The following is a 6459-nucleotide window of genomic DNA, read 5'->3' on the forward strand; positions in this document are numbered from 1 at the left end:
TTTTTTTTCACTAATTGGTCTTTTGACCAATCAGATTAGCTGTGAAAAGATCTGATGTGAAAAGGTCTGGGTGTATTCATTACGTCAATTATGTTGCAAAACTTCTCTTTTATGCCAAAAAGAAAACGTGTGACGAAAACAAGAGTTTTTATTGGACAAATTCAGGTAGGTCCTTACCTGTTTCGTTCCCTTTGTTCTGTTTGCTTCCATTTGGTTCTTAAACGGTAAAACGGTTTCCGTTGCAGGACGTAATGGATATACCCCTGATGTGATTGGTCAAAAGACCAATTAGTGGAAAAAGATCAGAATTGCGCTGCCTGTGTAAAAGCAGCCTAAGTGTCCCAGGTTTACCATATGAAACAATCGAAAGTTGTCTAATGAGGATCAGTAATGTAAAGCCCAGAAAACGTATTAATTAAATCGACTCTGTTGCAAAACGTTTCTTAAACGGAAGCAAACAGAACAAAACGGAGAGGGACCTACCTGAATTTGTCCAACTCGTTTTAGTTGCAAATCGTTCCGTTTTGCAACTGTTTGGACTAATGATAACACCCCAGGTTTGAGACAGTGCGTTAATGTCACCAAATAATTTAACGCAATCGTGTGATACGTGCAGAAGACACCATTCGAAGGTTGAATTATTCGTTTCAGTCAAAATGCTGTATTGAGCGCATATCAACGCCAACATAATGCAATCAGATCGAGAATCTTCTAAAGACCAACTGTAGCCAGCCAGCTGTCTGTCCAAGGCGCACATCTCTTTAATGTAGTCTATACTCAAATGAGTCCTGATGTTTAAAGCCGAAACAATAAAAACCTATGCTCGTGGAAATTGTGTCCAGACACATTTTGCTCAATAACAAACAGTACTCACACTTATCTCTGCAGAGTCTACTAAAGTAACGTTACATACGTGCGAATGAGACACAAATACATGATCTCAGCGGGGACTGGTTGCAACAATGATTAAATTCACTAGCTTGCTATTCTGATTAACACACAGGTGGAATCGTCTGAAGTGATATCATTGAAGTGCTATCGTTGCAGTTTATAGCATTTTAATTGGACATGTCATGCTCGAGCTTGGAAGAGCGATATAACCCATATCGATAGCAATTCAACTCGCCATTCCATCTATAAAAACAATTATACTAAATGATTTGCATCAAGCGGAGGCAACGTGATTACGAATCAAGGAATTAGCAGCAGTCTATCAATTTACTATGCGGGTCCCTACTGTACAATGTAGCCTACATCAGCTAAAATAGATGGACACAGTTCAGACTATTGCCCCTGTGTTCGTGATGATTTGTGATCACCGCTACACAAGCACCCAAGGTGCGTCATTATTCGTTTTTTTAAACTTCCAGGAAAATAACAGCGGCGTGAGGTATCAGCGTATACTGTATTCTCATTTCAACAGGAAAACACGATTCTCAGAATAAACCACATGGAAGAACGTCACACTGTCTGATTTGCAATGTAGCCTAAACCCAGACCTCACGTTCTCGTGCTGCGATCTCCCGAATACGTTAACAGACGGTTACGTCAACCTAACATCTTTACATGCTGTGTTTATGTTAACTTCAACACCTTTCATGCGCTCAGACTTGTGGCTTCCTCTGACACCCAAACACTTTCAATTTAAAACACTTCAGCGCACACAGAAATTGATATTTGAACTTTGCTTGTCACACTGTTGCGCCGCAACTCCCTATGGGCTACTGTAACTTCATGTGGGTTTAAAATGATGATAACAAACATATTATTAAAGCATTCATAATGCGAGAGTACACAGGCAAACAACAACTATAAGCATGCAGAAAAGCGGGTCTGTCACTGTAACACGAAAGCTGCGCACCCATATCAGTACTCACCTAAGTTGCACGTTTTGATTCCGAATGTGTGGTTATTGGGCTACAGCATAGTAATGCAGTTCACAGTACCCGCTCTCACACGCACTAACTCCTCTCTTCTTTCGTGTTAGCAAATCAACACAACGGTGACGTCAAGGCACCGAGTCACTCTTCTTTCCCTTGAATCCATGCAAACACTGCGAAAGTGAGACACCTAGGGGGCTGCCGAATGTTTAAAGAGATTATCTGATACTTTTGTATACTTTTTAGCCAGACGTTCTGAAAGTAACACTCACAATCCAAAAGTGGTCCCGAAAATTGCATGTTCATGTGCACCTCTGCCATTTGCACAAGTGTCCCAAAGCTGAGGGGAGGGGAAATTATTGCGGGTGAAGGGGCTAATTAGACCCTCAGATAGCCACTTCTACCTAGCCAGCAAGGCTGCAGGCTTCAGAACATCCAGACACACACTGCAATATGTTTGGAGTTCGCACAATGTAATACAAACAATTTTACGCATGATTTTGAGACTTGACACATATAACAGATGAAATATCTCCCAAATTAAATGTTTAACTGTAACTGAGGTTTATATATTGTAAAACTACAGGGGGGATTTGTTAATTAGAATATCATGTTTGTTTTATTATTTAAAAGTGGAACATGAATTGCATAATTCAAGACAGGAGTGTGTCGTGCAGTTGGCGGGTTTATTGATCCCATTGCCACTCTCTGGAAGTCACCCAGAGTTTCATCAGCAACATGTGACAACCGAGGGCCCTCCGACCGACCGAGGTTGGTATTGGAGAGGGTGTGGTTTGGGATACAAAGACACGCTCTCTTTGCTGTGTCCACTGAGCCATTGGGTCTGCCCTGCAACCTCATTGGTTAATGCTGGGCAGGCCTTTTGCTGGCTGTCACTCAAATACCAGGGGCTGAAGCTCATTAGCTCAAACTCAAATTGCTAAGGAGTTGGCCCATGTGGGGGGAAATGTAGGAAAAATGGCTGGTACAGCTTCAAGAAAACAATTCTGCATGTACGAACTACACATTGACACTCCAGCCAAAGTGGGAGGTTTTAAAAAATACTTTCTTCTTGTAGTTTTTTTCTTATCCCACATAGTAAAAAAAACTAACAAGAAAGATGCCTAATATTGAAGATAATTGTCCAAGAAAGTTTTTGAATAACACATCAAAAAAGATAACAGATTAATATGCTACTTTACAAATAGATAATAAAACAAATCCCCATATTTAGGCCTACTCTATCACTTATCAAAATATAGCCTAACATTTATAGGGCTTTTATTTTGCCCCACCAGTGTCACTTGGCTTCATGTTGTTTTTTTACAACTTGTTTGCTTGTAGCCAACAGGTGTTGAGCTGTGTACAGTAGGCCTATTGGGAGGTAGGAGGTATATGCTACTGCAAGGCTAGGCAACCCTGGTCCTGGAGTGCCGCAGGCACTTCATGTTTTTAAATTTAACCAACCTGGGAGACCAGGTATGCTGGTATGCTATGTATGCTATGAATTTAGGCAATCACTGAACTGATCATTTAGCTCAGCTGGGCACTCCAGGAACAGGGTTTCCTACCCCTGGGATACTGTATGTCCTAAGCCACACTCACAGCTACTGTATCAGTACAATAATGATAACCGGCTAGTTGTGTTTAAAAACTTGTTTTATAATAGCCCCTAGGCTATAATTCCATGCCAGCGGGAGCAGAAAAATATTTTTGGTATCGCAGATTGTTCTAGCAATTCTCACATAGGAATTTAATTGGGAAGAGGATGTTTAACATGCTTTTTACATTTGTATCACAACCAATTTCCTTAAAATCATGATGAAATTGACCATTTTAGGTTATTTCTTTAGACCGTATGATCTGTGAACCGTACATGATACAGACAACATCTTGGTGTTATTATACTCCTTATAGTGTTCTCTCGAATATGGGGTATGTTTATATTCTGAAATACACATTTTCACATTCATTTATTCAACATTACAAATATTCATATTAATATCTCAAAACTACCCTTTTTAAACGTAGCTTACTTTTAGACATATTGTTTGTAACAATATACTCTTTAAACAGGTCACATTTCCAGAGTGGGCTCTCTGGCACTTTTAATTATGACCCATTTTATACATAGAGATGGACATTATAGGTAATTAACCAATTACAGTCCTCCTTTAGGATTGCACATTCAGATAGTCAGCAGCAGAGGGAGTTCAGAATTAACAGAGCCCACTCTGGAAATTTGATGTACTTGTAGAGTATATTGTTCCAAACACCTGACAGGTGTGGCATATCAAGAAGCTGATTTAAACAGCACAATCATTACACAGGTGCACCTTGTGCTGGGGAGAATAAAAGGCCACTCTAAAATGTGCAGTTTTGTCACACAACATTACAGATGTCTGAAGTTGAGGGAGCATGCAATTGGCATGCTGACTGCAGGAATGTCCACCAGAGCTATTGCCGGAGAATTGAATGTTAATTTCTCTACCATAAGCCGCCTCCAACATAATTTTAGATAATTTGGCAGTACGTCCAACCTGGCCTCCCAAATGCAGACCACGTGTATGGTGTCGTGTGGGCGAGCGGGTTTGCTGATGTCAACATTGTGAACAGAGTGCCCCATGGTGGCGGTGGGGTTATGGTATGGGCAGGCATAAGCTATGGACAACGAACACAATTGTATTCACTGTGACGAGATCCTGAGGACCATTGTCGTGCCATTCATCCGGCACAATCACCTAATGTTTCAGTATGATCATTCACAGCCCCATGTCACGACTTCCACCGAAGGTGGTTCCTCTCCTTGTTCGGGCAGTGCTCGGCGGTCAGCGTCACCGGCCTACTAGTCATCACGATCCATTTTTCTTTTTCCGTTTGTTTTGTTTTCGGTTCATTCACACCTGGTTTTCATTTCACCGCTTAGGTTTGTGCGGGATTATCTTCATGTTGCTTGTTGAGGCTTTCGTCGGTTTATTCACGTGTATTTATTATAGTAAGGAGCGTTGTTTTTTTCTCCTTCCGTGAGTAACTGTGAGTTCCCATTGTCTTGGGCGCTTTTTGGGTGATTGTACCTGTACCGTTTTTGGACTTGCCTATTAAAAAACGCTACATTGACATATCTGCTCTCCTGCGCTTGACTCCTTACCTACCTTCAGAACGAAATCGCAACAGAATCCCGCACCCGTATTATGGAGTCAGCAGGAGCAGACGCTCTCCCGATATCCATGGAGGAGCGCGTTCAACAACATACGGCAGTACTGCAACATCTGGGAACAGCGATGGATCAGGTGATGGCGACGATGGACAGGTGGGAGAGCGGTGGCCTTCCTACACCTCCACCAGCCACACTACAACCAGCCCCACAACCCTCTCATTCGTCGCCTGGTTCCAGTGGTATTCGGCTCGCGCTCCCGAGGGAGTACGATGGGACGGCTGCCGGGTGCCAGGGGTTCTTACTCCAGCTGGAGCTTTACCTGGGAACCGTTCACCCGGCTCCTTCGGGACGTGAGAGCATGAAAGCCCTCGTCTCCTGCCTCTCAGGCAAAGCCCTGGAGTGGGCCAACGCGGTGTGGAATGAGGTAGACTCAGCGAGGGACCACTACCCAGAGTTCACCCGCCGCTTTCGGGCAGTGTTCGACCACCCACCTGAGGGCCGAGCGGCGGGTGAACATCTGTTCCATCTCAGGCAGGAGACAAGGAGCGTGCAGGACTTCGCACTGGAGTTCCCGGACCTTGGCCGCCGGCACGGGGTGGAATGACAGGGCCTTGATCGATCACTATAGGTGTAGTTTGCATGAGGACGTCCGTCGGGAGCTAGCCTTTAGAGATACCACCCTCACCTTGGACCAGCTGGTGGACAAGTCCATTCTGCTGGACAACTTGCTGGCTACCCGCGAACGTCCGGATCGGGCTCTGTCAGTTTCATCCCCCAGCACCTCCGCTCCGACGCCCATGGAGCTAGGAGGTGCTGCAGCGAGGGCGACCGGAGGAGGAGCCCTTTCCTGCACCAGATGTGGTCGTAGAGGGCACACTGCTGACCGGTGCTGGAGGAGCTCTTCTGGGAGTCGAGACGACAGGCAGGGCACTGTTCGGTCACCCCAGGTGAGTAGGTACCAGACTCACCCAGAGTCCCCCGTTGCTCACATGTATGTGTTGATTTCTTTTCCTGAGTTTGATCCACATTCCCAGCATAAGGCGCTAGTAGATTCAGGAGCAGCGGGGAATTTTATTGACCGTGGTTTTGCTTATAGTTTAGGGATCCCCCTTGTTCGGATTGATAAGCCCTTCCCAGTGCACGCTTTAGATAGTCGACCATTAGGGTCAGGGCTAATCAGGGAGGCCACGGCTCCACTGGACATGGTTACGCAGAAGGGTCATAAGTCTCTTCCTTATTGATTCTCCTGCATTTCCCGTAGTGCTGGGGATACCCTGGTTGGCCTGTCCCAACCCCAAGAGTTCGTGGCAACAGAGGGCTCTGCAGGGGTGGTCAGAGGAGTGCTCAGGCAGGTGTGTAGGAGTTTCCATCGGTGCAACAACGGTGGAGAGTCCAGACCAAGTCTCCACCGTGCGCATTCGC

At 44.9% G+C, this 6459-nt stretch overlaps 1 protein-coding gene across 2 annotated transcripts in view; it reads right to left on the bottom strand.

Annotated features, from left to right (window-relative positions):
• The window catches only part of LOC139537567 (zinc finger and BTB domain-containing protein 16-A-like), a 160332-nt gene extending 158208 nt beyond the window's left edge, over positions 1-2124 (bottom strand). The window contains exon 1 of one of the 2 annotated variants that reach the window (XM_071339019.1): positions 1878-2124. The gene's annotated coding sequence lies outside the window, so the exon portion shown is untranslated. The remainder of the gene's footprint in view (positions 1-1877) is intronic. The other variant, XM_071339018.1, reaches the window with a different exon arrangement.
• Positions 2125-6459: the final 4335 nt, after the last annotated feature.

This window comes from Salvelinus alpinus, chromosome 13 (genome assembly GCF_045679555.1).
Source record: "Salvelinus alpinus chromosome 13, SLU_Salpinus.1, whole genome shotgun sequence".
In the NCBI taxonomy this organism is placed as follows: Eukaryota; Metazoa; Chordata; class Actinopteri; order Salmoniformes; family Salmonidae; genus Salvelinus; species Salvelinus alpinus.